Source organism: Salarias fasciatus, chromosome 19, assembly GCF_902148845.1.
Source record: "Salarias fasciatus chromosome 19, fSalaFa1.1, whole genome shotgun sequence".
In the NCBI taxonomy this organism is placed as follows: Eukaryota; Metazoa; Chordata; class Actinopteri; order Blenniiformes; family Blenniidae; genus Salarias; species Salarias fasciatus.
In genome coordinates, this window is record NC_043763.1 from 7546365 (window position 1) to 7562544 (window position 16180).

At 45.6% G+C, this 16180-nt stretch overlaps 1 protein-coding gene across 3 annotated transcripts in view; it reads right to left on the reverse strand.

Annotated features, from left to right (window-relative positions):
- Window positions 1-16180, reverse strand: part of LOC115406743 (claudin-20-like) — a 118485-nt gene that overhangs the window by 93312 nt on the left and 8993 nt on the right. Inside the window, exon 1 of one of the 3 annotated variants that reach the window (XM_030116951.1) lies at window positions 907-1166. The exons of 1 other annotated variant lie outside the window; for it this stretch is intronic. The gene's annotated coding sequence lies outside the window, so the exon portion shown is untranslated. Of the gene's footprint in view, window positions 1-906; window positions 1167-16180 lie in introns of those variants that run through there. One more of the 3 variants, XM_030116953.1, reaches the window with a different exon arrangement.

Sequence of the window (16180 nt, forward strand, 5' to 3'; positions counted from 1 at the left end):
TGGACAGACTCCAGTCAGAGCAGGCCAGTCAAACATTATCCTGTTTTTATTATCGCTGCAGCCGTGTTAAGGTAGCAGGGCGGTCCGCCTGACACCTTCCCTGTGTGTGGTTGCGCTGTTGCCATGACGGAGGGCCTTGAAGAGCCAAAAGGCACAGCGTCCCCCGGCCCTTCCTCCTCATCCATACAGAATGTGTTTGCTCGGGGGCCGGCCCTCCTCTCCATGGGGTCCCGAGACCCTTTTGTTGCTCCTGTGTGCATCTGGAGAGCCCTTCCACCCCGAGCACACTGCCAGGCAACAAATGAAAGTGGAGGGTAAATCAAAACCCAAAACACAACATCAGAGTTATACCCAGGCGTTTAGAGGAATGACCGACGCTCCCACTTTCTCTGTCCATAAATCAGAGGGAAGAAAGAAGCAATAAGCAGCCTGTCCAGCCTGCTGGGGGCCACAGCTTCAACGTGTGTACACTCCTGGTTGACACTTTGTGTCACTAAGAATTATGCTTGAGGAGGGATGTGCGTTACAGCAAACGAGCCTGACCTCAAAACTCACACTGACAGCTTTAATACCTGATCATTACCACACAGAAAGGATGGGTCAGTCTGGGTATAATTAGCCTGCTTTTCATACAATGCTCGGAACTAACAATACGACTAATTATGGTCATTTCAAAAAGGGGGTTTTAGTCACACAGCTGCTGCCAGTCTGGACGTATTGCATAGAAAATGAGTCACAGAGAAAGTCGGTGGGGAAATGAATGCAAAACTTTTCTTCAGCAGAGAAAAAATACTATAAAAAACTTTGAGTTTGATTGGAAATTACAGAGATGCGCGTAAAAGCGCACGGAGGAGCGGAGTCCTTTAAAAGCAGCGTGACTGTGGAGTAAGTTCGCCTGCAACTTACCCGGCTCAGTGTCTCCTCTCAAGACGCGTTACTTCCCCGCAGCGCGCACATCTCCCCTTCCTCCGAGCCTCCGCGTTTAACGGATAAAGGCGGATTTCTTTCTCTTTTCTTTATTTTTTTTTTTTTTCCTACGCTTCCCTCCGTTTCCAGAGCGGACGATCCCGGGACGGAGCGCCAAGAGACTGCGGACTCCTCCCAGACAATGTGGGGTTAAACTCCTCCTTCCCACGGACAGCGAGGAGGGGGGACGGCCCAGAGCTCCAGCAGGACGGGCGGACTGTTAAATAAAACCTGGACTGGTGCCGGGGTTGCCAAACGGTGGTTCGTGGACCGTGAACTCAGTTTTTACGCACGGTAGTTTTATTCAATAAAAGGCTCAACCTTGATTCCAAATATGAAAATTCAGCCTGTGTGTGGGGAGAAAGTGTCTCCTGCTGTCTGAATAAAGATCATTTACCTTTTTTACCCTCACATTTATGTCAATGTTTTAGAATTCTACCATCAAGACGCAGGTTGATGCTTCGGAATTACCCTTTATTGGAGTAATTTACAAGATCATGCATGTGCAGAGGAACTACTTGCTGGTAATGCATTATTATGCTTGTGCAGAACTCAACATTCCAAAGCAAGAGCAATAAGCTCAGAGGCGACTGATGAGCACCATGATGGTGCATTCATGAGTATATTGATTTACAAAAGAAGAAGACGCATGATCCGGTGCTTCAATGGCACTTAAGTGCATTTAAAGGTGCATTATATTTTTAATGTATTCCAAGTACTCTGTATGAAGAGAAAAGTCACTCAGGCCTCTATAACAACAGGATATTTCTTTTTAACCAAACACACGCATTCATATCGACTTCCAAGATGTTACTCAACATGCTTTATTATGCTCAAATATTCTCTGTCACACAATTAATGGTGCAAAAATAACTTATAAATTGTATCAATAGAAATAATTACCTTTTTATACAGAAAAATAATAATAAAATACTCTCCCAGCAAGTCTTACTGGACAAATGAACATTGAATAATGTTCTAAATAACGACAATAGATTCATAAACATTCAAGTTCCACAGACAAAAATAAATATCTATACAATATTATTTGGTTTTATTTATATTTGTTTCTTTGTCCATGTGAGCTCTGAGTTCTCTGCCACATTTGTTAGGCGTCATGTGATGAACTCGGCCTCCTATTTGTTCTGCTCAGGATGTCAAATAGGGAAGTTTTTCTTCAAAACGCAGCACTGGCGGTTTGATGCATATCTCCAAGTCCTCTAACGGTTCACTGTAAGCCTCCGACGTCTGTCTTTGAGCGTAAGACATCCACCCACAAAGCGTGTAAAAGCCCGCCGTGCAGGACACGTATCACTCTCTCAACTGAAACCCACCACAGACTTCAAATTGTTGCAGGTCGAAGGATCACCAAAGCTGATAACTGTATCTTTTCATTTAAAATGTATTAGAGCATATGAGGAAGTTCAACAGGCAACCAAGGATTCAGATTTAATGTGGATCTATCGCTCCAGAGTGCAGGGATAGAAAAATAAAACTACACTTGTCTGTATTCGGGGGGATTTTGAACCATGAAACCAGCCAGATTTGGCAGCTTGAGTGAAATACCCTGCTGGGAGGGAAGACTGATCATTTCTTGCTCCTGGATCAATAAAGTTCTCTTTAATTAAATCTATTTCTGGATTACCTTTATCACCTCTTTATCTCTGAGTTTGAGCGCAACGTCCTGAGGCAGGATTCATGCTCTGAGCTCCCCGGCTGGCCGCCGCACGGACAAACGAAGTGACAAGTCAACTGATAAGAAACAGGTTCGCCCTCCTCAAACGATCGGACTGCATGCCGGAGAAGACAATGGTTTCTTCTTTCAGCATAACGTGTGTTTCTCCCTTTCATTTTCTCTCAGACATTCTCAGAATACCTCCAGTCACTGGTACGGCGGTCAGGACAGCCACCCCATCGTAAAGCGCCGCTCTCAGACCCATCAGACGAGCGCAGTGGGGGCGAAGAGTGATGATTCCTATCTCTGCTCCTTTCATCAGGGTTAGTCCACACAACTAGCAGCCTTTCATCTCTCTGGCTGGACGCAGCCGCGAGGATTTCAGCTCGCCGTATTGTCCAGAAATCTGCACGTCTCATTATGAATCTTCAGGAGTCAAACGAGGTGGAGGGAGAGCGTGGATGGTTGTAAATGAGGCTGCGAAACTGTTGACATTTAGAGATGTTTTTTGGTGCATATTGGAAAAGCATTACAATCATTATAACAATGAGTGAATGTCATTGGGTTTTTTGTGGGGGACCAGAGCAGGTTGTTTTGCAGTAGACTCTCTCTGCGTCGTCTGGCTGCGTTCAGGAGCTCTGGTCACTCCGCCGCTCATTAAACGTAATCGGCTCTGACGGACATCCTGCCACTCATCCGGCTGCGTTCTGGACACGAGGCCGCAGTCCTGACCGCTCCCGGTGAACTCACGGTGGCCCCAGCCCGGGACCGAGGGGGATGAAATATTACTATTGTCAGTTTATTGCTTCAAGACACGACGAGGAGCAGAAAAACTGTGAGCTCAGCCAACATTTTCTCCCCCACCCCGCCTCTGCTGACACACTGAAAAAAATACTCCACAGACAGGCAGGCAGGTATGAGCCTCAGCAACACACACGCTTATCAACACCTCGGGCCCTCAAATGAGGCCCTTCGACACCCTCCAAGTCCGCCTATCCCGACTGTCACCACTCCGTTCTGCCATCATGGCGGCTCTAATGACCCTACATGCCTCCACCGGAGTGAGAGGAGGAGGCGGCGGCCGTAGATCCAGCGCTAAGTGATTTTCTCACCCTTCTCTTTTGTAAGATGTGGTCCGACCATTATTATCAGAGTATGAGCTGCTGAGCTGGCGGGGAGGGGGGGGGGGGATCGGTCTATTCAGCGTCCACGTGTAATTGGCACGCTCGTTTGCGATGCAGCAGTTAATGGCTGCTGGAAAACGGTCTGGCACGGCGGTTCCAGAAGTGGACGGGGGTCAGGCGGAGGGCGTCTGGAGGCAGAAGAGGCACAGGGAGGAGAAGTGTCAGGAGGTGTGTGAGAAAGGCAGGGTTTATAACCAGACCCGCTCGCCACCACACCCCCGAAAACTACCGCTTTTTCTTTTAGTCCAAATATAGCAGCTGAAATCAAGGCATGGTACAGGAAACTGCACAAAGCAAAATGTTAGAAGAGAAAAGGCACGGGAAGAGAGATAAGGAATGAAAAAAAAGGCCGGGCCGGTTAGGAAAAGGCTTTTAATTGAACACGACAGGTCTGATCTAAGCGATAGCTCGCACACTCCCGAGGGCGTAACTAATGAGAAATCAATGACGACAACGGGTGTCACCGCAGCTAACCTCTCACACCGGCGCTATTTGGGTCTTTAAAGGACGGACGGAGCACTCACGGCCCCTGATTTACATGTGATTCCATTAGCAAGAGGCGAAAACCTCGCTCCTTTTATTGTCATTCGATAAAGGAAAAGTCAAGGACCCTCCTAAAAAGTCTTTTAACTGAAGATCTGTGAGTATTAGTCCACAGACGCATCGCTTACAGTTTCATTTTCTGCAGACATAAATCCCGGAGTTGATGGTTGATGGCTGATGGGAGCTGGCAGAGGTGTGATAGAGTGAGCTGAGCCGGGTATCAGGGGATATATAAACCTGTGCGAACGCACACCGGCGTGAGAAGGATGTGTCCCGCGCATATTGCATCATCCGTCTGTCTGGCTGCCAGTCGGCCACACGGACACGTCGCAAGGAAGCGAAGGGAACGGGGCAGCTTGTGCCCGAGCATTTGATTACTTGCGGAAACTATCACAAGGGTGACAGCGATGAGCTGAAACTTGCGTTTCCTGAAACGTTTGCGTGTCAAGAAAACACTGAGGTCTGTATCTCATGAATGAAAGGATTGTGTGGAAAAAGTTAAAGCGAAATGTCTGCAGGAGTGTGAGGAATCCTGAAGCTTGAGGCAAACACGATCACAGGAACTCAAACAATTTTTTTTTTTTTTTTTTTTGTTTAAATAAATCACTCAAAGAAAGTCAAATTTGTGCATAAGTCTAGAGTTCCAGAGTCATTTTTTTTTTTTTTTTTAAATAGGATTTTCAGTGACTCCGACCGCTGTTGGAATGTAAACAAACACCTGAAATGACAGCAAACTTGGTAGGTTTCATTCAAGAAGAGGTTCTGCTGAGTGAATATGAACATGTGCTCCTCTTTACTGGACAACCCTTCACATCAAGTCTCTGCGCTACACTTGGCTGTTTTTTCTTCACCAGACGAACTTCCTGATCCATCGGGGGGGGTAAGCAGTAGAAAACACCAGAGTTAAATGATGACTGATTAACTCAAAGAACAAAACTGAACTGTATGAACAAACTGGCGTAACGTCAGCTGAGCTTCATGAGACTGACTCACAGCGCTCGCAGCTATCTGCACACATCATTAAGACATCTGAATTAAAAGAGGCAATTAATCCTGACTTTTAGAAGTAACCAGTTACTTTTTTGTTCAGAAACTAGTTGATAATCAAGTACTGTTTTAACAAGAAGCCAGTGACTTGCACTCAAGTGAGCCTTAAAAAAAAAAAAAAAAGAAAAAGAAAAGTCCTGGTACTTTTCTTCGAGGAACTGAGTGGTTAATACGCCCACTGCAAAGTAGATTTCCTGTACAGCCTGAAGTCCCGGGAGCCTTATGAGAATCAGGCTAACGGTGTTGGGAAAAGCAATGGAGGTAAATTCACTGCATCCACACTTGAGAGAGGAGGGCTGTTCAAAATGGTTCATTCTTCCGTTTGGTCAACGCACAGCGGAAACAGAAGAAGAAAACAGTCAACACACAGCGAGAGTTGTTTATTTTGAATATAAATTAAATACATACAATGAGCAGCCTGCCAATCAGATATTTTCAGCATTGAAGACTCCAAGGCTCAAAGTCTCTGAACATTTGTTTGGACTTTTAATCAAATTTGGAACCAATTTCCAGGAGTTGAAATGTCTCTGTGATGGTTCCTACTTCTTCCTGTGGTCGCAATGCAAACAACACACAATAGGAAACTGCAAGCTGTATTTCCAATTTCCAAAAAAGCAGACAGTAGACCAACCCTGAGAGATTAAATCCTCCGAAGCCTCACAAGAATAACGAAAGAATAAATCCAATATGTACTTTGTCCGGCCGCACAATAATAAGTTTATCTTCCTGCGTCAAGCATCCTGCTCCAAATTCAAGAGCAACAAATACAAGATAAATGTAAAGTGTGGTGTGTTCATCTGGGAAAACCTTTACTTTTAAATTCAGCAACTTAAGAACGAGAAACTATAAACAGTTGCCGTTATTTGGCGCAGTGGAGACACTTTTCCACAATTCAGTGTTTCACCCCTCTATCTTTTTATGTTAAATGTCCACAAGTTCCATCAGAAAAAAAAAGAGTAACTGGGATAAAACCCCAACACTGGAATCAGCCCGTCATCACTTTTCTCCCGGAGAGACGTTTGTTTACAAATCTCCCGTCTTGTAAAGCCTCCTTACAGATTCCACTTACAGCCAGATTACATTTATTGTGGAAAATATAAAGTCACTACGATTGTGTCGACTTGCACGTGAATGGAGAAGCATTGTACCAACCCTGCGTGTTCCCTTTAACATCCCGTACATTCGGTTTGTGGTGGAACCCAACGCTTTGGCACTTTACGGATAAGCTTCACGGACGCGTACGAGCATCTGTTGTGTGAAATCTGTTCGATATTCTCACCAAATCCCTCAAGGCTCCATCGCTGCACACAAAAAAAACAATGTTTCCTTCATCCTGTTAAGCCTCCATGTTCAATGGCTACACTGAATTTTTCTACCTTGTCTTCTCAGGCAACACTGACCGTCTGTACAGATTCTAAAGATAAATGTGACTTTTACGGATTTTCTCCGTGGCTGAAACGCACAGCGAGAAAAGACTGAAGAAAATATCTCCCTCTCTGTGTCCAGGCTGGCTCTTTGTGTCACTTTAAATAATACCACTGACTTTCAGATGCTGATGTGGAGGTTAGTTAGAAATATGAAGCCTGCATCACCTTCCAAAGAGTAAAATGGCATGAACGGCAATACTTTTTTCAATAATAGATTCATTTATTTTTTTCATTTTGACATTCTCATTCAATGTTCATCTGTAGTTTGCAGCATTTCTGAAATGGAGCATTATCGACTTCTTTTGTTTTTAGATATTTTGTGATTTGGAAATGTCATTTATTGGACTTCAGTCCTCTTGCAATATGTACATGACAGACGACGGCACAGATATGATAAATGTGTGATATGAAACCCTCAACCTCAAAGTTTTACCAAGCTAGTGAAAATGTAAATGCTCAAAGCTGCAGAATCCATTTTCCTGAGGAGTGGAAGCCAAATTTTACTTGGTTCATAACACATTTTGTCAAAAGTAGCTCAGAAATGAGAAAAAAAGAGTTGTATGTGGCATTGAACTGAAATGAGTTTGACACCAAGGAGTTTAGTGAAAGTGAAATCTAAAGTAACTCTGTCCCGCCGGATCTCCCGTCACATTTACAACGTTGTTGCATATTATTGTGTCTTCATTACACCGTCATACAGTGTGAACGGATCGTTCCATTTGTTTTTGACAAAAACTACCCTCTGATCATTCCAGATGTGGGGAGAGGAATAACGTCAGATTCAGGATTAATGGAAGGCAGCTCAACGTGTGGCGAGCCTGACATCAGACCTCCATCTGAGAAAAATACATCCAAGAAAAACACAAGAGTTTCCCTTTTATATATCATTTAAGTGAATGTAGGGCAGATCTGACAATGACAAAGTTGAGATCATGGAAGTAGCCAAATATATCCCGCATGAGGATGGAGAGGACATGAATGATTGAGAGACTGTGGGGAGATTATTTTATAAAAGAGGGATCAGGACTGAACAAGCCTCGTCTTTCATAGCCTCAATGAAAGAGAATCAGGAAATAGTCTGCAGCTCGGGGCTGGCGTGACATTTTAAAGTGCTTCAAATCTCTTCGCTCCTGGTCGAATGTCTGAAACCGCAACCCGCAGACGGTAAAGAGGGGCTCTACAGCAAACACAGGGACATTTGATTTAGTTATCGTCAGTCTAAACTTGGTCAACTGAGAGCGAAACGTTCCACACCGACAAACAATACCTGGACAAAAACGGCCATTCAGGAGAAAGAACAGATGATTCCAATGAGTCTAATGTAATCATTCACTCTCCAGTGCAATGTGATTTGTGTCGGGCTGCGCCGAGGCTAAATAAAAAGCAACAGACACAACAAGGCCGACGACGCAGACGCAAACAACACGGGAAGGAAAGTGTGGGAATGAAGCTTTTGCTGCAGCAACACCCGACCACAAAATTACTCTTTCACCAATTAACGAGTGATTCAACCGGCCTTCCAGGTTAGGAATTCTTTTTTGCTCCATTAGGGCTGCGATCGCCCCCCAGCCGATCCTTATAAGGTGAAGTTCCCACACCCATTACCTCCCGGCCTCCCGCCGCGAAGTGCTTTCACACCCGTGAGGAGGAAGCAGAGCGCCGGGCTGTTAAAATGTCCTTGTTAAAATCTGCTCATTTCACTCTGTTAATTGGAAACACACACACACACACACACACACACACACACTGCTCTGGGTGTCTTCCACAAGATCTTCATCGGGGTGGTTGTCTGTTGGGCTTTATGTGTGAAATGAATGGAGCTGGATCGGTTGTAAGAAAGCCGATCCGTACAGCCAGCGCGCTTTGTTAGCAGGTCGAGTGGAAACCTGCACGGCAACACTGGATTAGCCTTTGTGCTGCTGAACGGACACGCTCAAGTCTGTGTTCTATGGCTCATGAGCCTCTTTGGGGATAAACTTCTACAATGAACATACAATGCACCACTCACAGGAATCACTGCTTTACTATCTAAGCCCCTCCTCCGCACCGCGACCGTCCAATCAGAACTCAGCAGCATAAAGCGGCGCAGCAGGTCCGTCCGGCTTTGGATTTTCTACATGTTCAGCTTGTGCACGAGGGATGGTTTGGGCTCTTTGTATAGTTTTAAGAAAAGGATTAGGCTGTAAGGAAGCCTAAACACTTGAGAGAGGCGAAGTTAATGATTTTAATGCCAACAACAAACGGGCAACATGGCAGCCTCACAAACCCCTACAGATGAATACAAAATGTAATTAGAGGTTTGGAAGAAATACAAATTCTGGAAACTAGTCAACCAAGAAAACAACAACAACAACAACAACTGATGAAGCCAAGTCTTCCAAGACTCTGCATCAACAGTGCTTCACTGGGGATAAAGTTATGATGTTTTGCATATTGTTTGTATTTATTCCCAGAAACAGGAAGATAGGAAGATGTGTTGAAAACCGGTTGAAGTCGTGCCCTCCTTGTTGGTCAAACACTCAGTCTGATGTGTGTGTCTCTACTGACACAGATGATGGTGCAGTGAATGTCTCACTGTTAAACTCAACAGAGCCAGCAGGTCTGGCATTCAACATTGTTATTACAGCCGATTTCCACACACAAGGGCACAAAAATATTTTTGAATGCAGGTCACAGAGTGTTTTTTTTTTTCTTTCTAAAACATAGCCCTGTGGAAGCAGTTTTCTAAATGTCAGATTCACAATGCTGTTGAAACAAATGTAATCAGGGTCTTGGAATCACGTTGTAGCTCCTCATGAACGCACCATTACTTATTAGACCAAGGAGGGCAGATCGTACAATTAAACCCCCGCCTCCCGCTTTAAAACCTGCAAATGATTGAACGTTTATTAACATTACCTGAGGTTTTGTAGACATTCTGCTTAAAGAAGCAGAGCTGAACCTTCAGGGTGCCGCGGAAGCAGCAGTCTGCTTTAAGTATGTATTACTTATATCATCCTAAAAGCCTTTTTTTCTTGTAATGTTAATAATGAAAAGATGCCTGTAGCTTTAGCCTGGGTCCTTTCAGAGCTATGTCAATTATGGATACATCCAGTACATTTCTTTGCAATGAGTACGGAGTACAGTAAAAAAATAGAAATGATCTATACATGTACAGCACATTTCACAACTTTACTCCCTTTTACACAACAACCTGTTAATGTAAGAATAATTGAGGAAAAGCGTTGAATCTTATCACTTCTTTCCATTCTAGAGGCGACAACACAACACTTGCTGAGTGGGTCGTAAATCACAGAAGCACAACTTTAGACTTGTGGGAAAAGAAGCGCGCGACCAGACTTCGACTAAACAATGCACAAGGAAAATGAAATGCCCGGCATGTCGTATGTATTTCTTAAAACAGCCTCTGAAGTGAAATGCATGCTTCATTATTTAGCTCTCACACAGGGGAGTGTCGCATTCAAGCAAGAGAAATACACAAACCTAAAAGCACATTTCTGTCTTGCGGCTGCAGCCCCCCCCCCCCCCCCCCCCCCCCCCCCCCGATGTTTGTGAACCCATTAGCCTCTTTACCTAATAATGGCAAATGGATGTGTGTGTGTGTGTGTAGCACTTGTCTCTGTTTACGACCATCGCTTCTATATGAAAAAAAAAACCAAAAGAGTAAAACAGTGAATGTGGGTAAAGAACAAAGCTACATATTGTTTTTCATGTTTTCTTGCGCTCCTCTTCGAAATCCTGAACTGTGTCCAGCAGGATATTGGAGCTTTCCAGAACAGGGAAAGGCTCCAGGCCTTAAGCGGGGGATACGCAGGACATCCCAGACAGGTCTTAATGTTGTTTGGACCAGGTGATATTAGAGGTCATGGGAACCACTTCAGTTCATCCTGGCTCTCACTGCATCGTTTGTTTGAGCTGTGTGCACGAGGGCGTCTGCAGCTTTGGAAAATAAGTCTAAGACTGGATTACCAACTGAAAAGTAAGCAGTAGTTTGTCCCCAGAGCTCATACTCAGGCTAACTGCTTCATTTTCCACAGTGAAACTGCACAGCACTTGTTTTTTGTTTTTTTTTTGTTTTTTTTTGCTGAATTTACCAAAAAACTGCTTGACCATTCAATATTTGATCTTATCAGGAGTAATCATATCCTGGAAACGTGGTTTATTCTGAAGCTTCTTTCAGGTTAAGCAAAAAGCCATTCAGAAAGAAGTCAGAAGTCCAGTTGGCCCACTGCATCAACCTCAAATGAACACAGATTTTCATTTCATTTCTCATCCTAGATAATGAAATCTAACTTGTGTTAATGGACCATACTTGACACCTAATTTGCTCCTCGACACGGCATTGTAGGTTACATTGTGTCAACTAATCACACTTACTCACTGCTTACATGAGGAAATGCATGGACGACGTCACGGTCTCCAGAACCATCTCCACTCACGCCAACCAGAAACCATGGCTGACAGGGGAAGTCCACAGACTTCTGAGGGCTCGGAATGCTGCCTTCAGAGCTGGGGATGAAGCAGGCCTAAGGACAGCCAGGGCTAACCTGTCACGAGGTATCAGAGTGGCCAAGAGACAGTACTCCAGGAGGATCGCAGATCGTTTCACTGACAGCAGAGACACCAGGAACCTGTGGCGAGGGATCCAGACCATCACGGATTATAAGCCCGCTCCACAGACCTGTGACAACTCCACCTCTCTGCTGAATCAACTGAACGACTTCTTTGCTCGCTTTGAGGCCGACAACAACACCCCAGCACAGAAAGCCCCACCTCCTCCTGACGACCAGGTGCTGAAACTGTCCCCGGACAGCGTGAGGAGATCCCTCAAAGGGACCAATGTACTGAAAGCCCCAGGTCCTGACAATATTCCTGGTCGTATCCTGAGAGACTGTGCTGAGGAGCTCACTGATGTTTTCACTGACATCTTTAACATCTCGTTGAGCCAGGCTGTTGTCCCCACATGCCTCAAAGCCACCACCATCATCCCGGTTCCTAAGAAGCCGTCTCCATCCCACTACAATGACTATCGCCCGGTCGCACTCACCCCCATCCTTATGAAGTGCTTTGAGCGGCTAGTCATGCAGCACATCAAGTCTGCCCTCCCATCCACCCTGGATCCCTACCAGTTTGCTTATCGGTCCAACCGCTCGACCGATGACGCCATCGCCACTGCTCTCCACTCAGCCCTGACCCACCTGGAGACCAAGAACTCATACGTCAGAATGCTGTTCATCGACTTCAGCTCAGCATTCAACACAATCATCCCCCAGCAGCTCATCTACAAACTGGACCGGCTGGGACTCAACACCACCTTGTGCAACTGGCTGCTGGACTTTCTGACAGGGAGACCACAGGCAGTTCGGGTTGGCAGCAACACCTCCGGCACCATCATTTTGAACACGGGGGCCCCCCAGGGATGTGTGCTGAGCCCCCTCCTCTTCACTCTGCTGACCCATGACTGCACACCCTCATCCAGCTCAAACCTCTTCATCAAGTTTGCTGATGACACGACCGTGGTGGGTCTCATCAACAATGACGATGAGACAACCTACCGGAGTGAGGTGAGCCGCCTGGCCACGTGGTGTCAGGACAACAATCTCCACCTGAACGTGGAGAAGACGAAGGAGATTGTTGTGGACTTCAGGAGAGAGCATTCCCAGCATGCTCCACTGACCATCAACGGTGCTGCTGTGGAGAGAGTGAGCAGCACCAAGTTTCTGGGTGTGCACATCTCTGAGGATCTTTCCTGGAACACCAACACCACATCACTGGCCAAAACAGCTCAACGGCGGCTCTACTTCCTCCGTAGACTGAGAAGAGCGAGAGCCCCGACCCCCATGATGACCACCTTTTACAGAGGCACTGTAGAGAGCATCCTGACCAGCTGCATCACGGTGTGGTACGGCGCCTGCACCGTGTCCTGCTGCAAGACCCTGCAGCGCATTGTGAGAGCAGCCGAGAAGATCATTGGTGTCTCTCTCCCCTCCCTCTCCTCTATTTACAACACCCGCCTCACCCGCACAGCCACCAGGATCGCAGGTGACCCCACTCACCCTGCCCACAGCCTCTTCAGCCTGCTGCCGTCGGCTAGGAGACTGCGGAGCCTCCGGGCCAGAACTAGCAGACTCAAGGACAGCTTTTTCCACCAGGCAGTCAGGAAGCTAAACTCCCTCCCTGCTCTGCCCCCACTCCCTGTCTCTGCCCCCCGCCACTGACCTCAGGCCTGAACTTTTGTGTTTTACTGTGTTATTAGTAAATTATTTTATTTATTTGTTTGTTGCACCGTGGGTCCGAGAGGACTGTAATTTCATTTGTGCTGTATGTGTTTATGTATGGCATATTTGACAAATAAACTGACTTTGACTTTGACTTTGACTTTGACACTGTTTCAACAGTGGATATTTTCTTTTGATGAGCTCTAAAGCTGCAAGCATACTGGAGTGTTTTTAAAACATTGAAAAGCCCGGCTCGTCAAGTTTCAAACCTCATCAAACTTCATCAAATTTCGTGTTCATAAAGCTGCATATTATAAATGCATGTTTTTTGCATTTCTTCCATGGGCATGCATTGTCTTTTCTTGCTTCACTGAACCAGTTTTGTTAGATACAAACCGCTAAAAACAGGAAAGACCCCAGAATAACAGTAGGTTTGGAAATATAATGCCTCATCTGACTATCATGATTTGGCACCTTGTAAAAGTCACTCAAAACTCCAATACATCTATTTTTCTGCTTTTAACACCAGCTTTTAAGACATGATGTTGACCTGCTGCCTAATGAATCCCACTCAATAAGAGACACTCTGACATCAGTGTTATTCACTCCACCTCTCGGTGGTCATAATGTTATGGCTCATCTGAGAATATTCATGAATCCACAGCCTATATACTATAAACCACACAATCCTTATTAAAAAGGGATTATTTTATCTTTTTACAGCTGGTTTACTGGTTACTTTGAATGTATATCTGCCCTTTTAGTTACGATTATACGACGATGATTCTGTCATTTCTGTTTTTCCACTGATCCGTTTCTACCTGCGACCTGCTGGCATGGAACCACGGCCATGAAAGGATGATCACACCCCGCCTTTCACTGGTAGATGTAAAATCCAGCTGTCCTTCGTCTGCTCCCTGCCAGCACACCAAATGGACGCAGCCTCTCTGCTTCCATTACCTTCCAGCTCATCCTGAGTGTTTGCGCCCAGACCTGAGTCACCGTTATCGTCCCTGACACACTGACGCTCACGCTCCACACCGGGCCCAGACCCGTGTTCCTCGTTTTCCCCTCGGTGCCTCGTGTGGCGGCGCAGGGTTCGCAGTGCATGTTTGAAGGAGTAATAAAGTAGGTGAAGGCCAAAACGGCCCGGGAGAAGAGCGCGCTGTCTGGTTATTCATTACAACAGATCCCTCCTTCAGCAGCCTCTCCCCGCCAAGACTGTCTGCTCCAGATCTCAATTCAGCTTTAAGTTCTAGTTTTGCCTGAAAAACTCTCTGAGATCCTGCGCAGTTAAATTAGTTTTACGATATATTTTCACCTAGCTGATTCTAACTGATTAAATTTGCTGCATTTCTGGGTATAAAGGTATAAAAGCCTGGACTACATTATTCATTCCATAAAGCATTTCTTTTTTCAAATTGAATAGCTCATTCTTCCTGATACGATATTTTTAGTAGTCAGTCAATTAACTGGCATATAAATTTGAAGCAAGCGAAGAGAGATTACTGAAAAACAATTTCCCGACAGAATGTGCACAACTTTGGGCAAAAAGCTCATCTGAAGAGGCCGACTGTTTGAAGCAATCCGTCTCATTTTCTTTTGTACACCTAAAGTCTTTGAAGCGGCTGCATGAATGCAGGAATAAAACATGCACGGTGGAAAACAAACAACTCCAGGAGAAGCAGCGAGATAGACGCCGTGAAAGACCATGAACGTCCCGTAATGGAGTGAATTATCATGGCAGCTGTGAGTGCTCCAACTGCACCTTAAAATATCGTGTGTCTGTGTGTGAGTGTGTGTGTGTTGTACACTGATCGATGGAGACCCCTGCATCCATGACCTAGCCATCAATTTATCCACATCAGTCCGTCACTCTATCCATCTATCTTCTGTGCTTCGTCCAGTCCGTCGGACACTTCCTGTTTCTCGACATGCAAATCCTCTAGTAAAGTCACCCGTCAAAGCTGGCAGGAGGAATCCAAGACACTTCGAAATATGTGGTTTCTATTTATAAGGAATGTAAAAAGTGAAGTTTTGAACGTTTTTTAAAGTGATTTAAAGTTATGTCGATCTGCGATTATGCCATACTACCTTGGATTTCATGAGATTTTACAGCGGCGGTCTGACAGTTTTACACCGTTACTTCTTTTTCCCTCCCTCGCCGGGTTTTCCTCTCACTAAAGGAAAGACCAGCAAGCTGGTGATTCCCCTTCAAGAAAAGGTAGGATTCATTTAAGCTGAGTTCCATTAGTTTGAAGGGTAATTTACGGCTCTCCAGCCTTCCTGACGTGAAGGTTTGTTAGTTAGCGTTATGATCCAGGCAGTGACTCCCACTGAGAGGCTCTGTTACCAGGGAACCTGACCAGACTGACACGCTTCACTGAGGAGGGAGAAACGGAAAAAACGAGGAGAGGCTGGAGAGTGGCGCACAAGAAATGGAGGGGGTAAAATGAGACGCAAATGGCTAAAAGGATGAGGGGGGCAAAAAAAAAAAAAAAAAAAAAGAATGAATAGAGAAAGGAAAGTCCAACCAGAGAGAGGAAGAGACGTGGGAGAGCGAGTAAACGTAGAACGAGATGAGGGGATGAGAGGAGTGCAGCATCAGCGCTCTTCTGCTCATCTCTCGTTTGTCATTTCACTCGCACTGGCTGAGGGGCGAAGCATGTATAGCTCTAATATCAGAGGGAGACGGGGACTGAATCAAAGGTTGATCCAAACGGCTGAAAACAGCAACACGGAGTGCAGCGGAGCACCCGGCCCAGGCAGCCTCTCCACTCTTATTCCTATGCTTGTTAACTGTCTGTTAAATCTGTTCATGAATACGACATGTTAGCATCTTTTTGCTGTTGAATCGAGATGTGTTAGACGTGGCTGTGTTGTGTTTGCCAAGCCCTTAATTCAACCACCATCTCTGTGAACAGACAGGAAGAGAGGATCAGGAAGGTCGGGAGTGTGAGAGCATTTCCTCTACGTCTTCTCCCGGTCATGGACTCCTCAACCCTGAACTCACACACACACACACTCGCACTCTCTCTCCCCCTCCCTTTCTCTCTCACACACTGGTGTGACATCTGCTGTGGATAGAAACTGTCACACTGCAGTCTCTGCTGGGGCTGG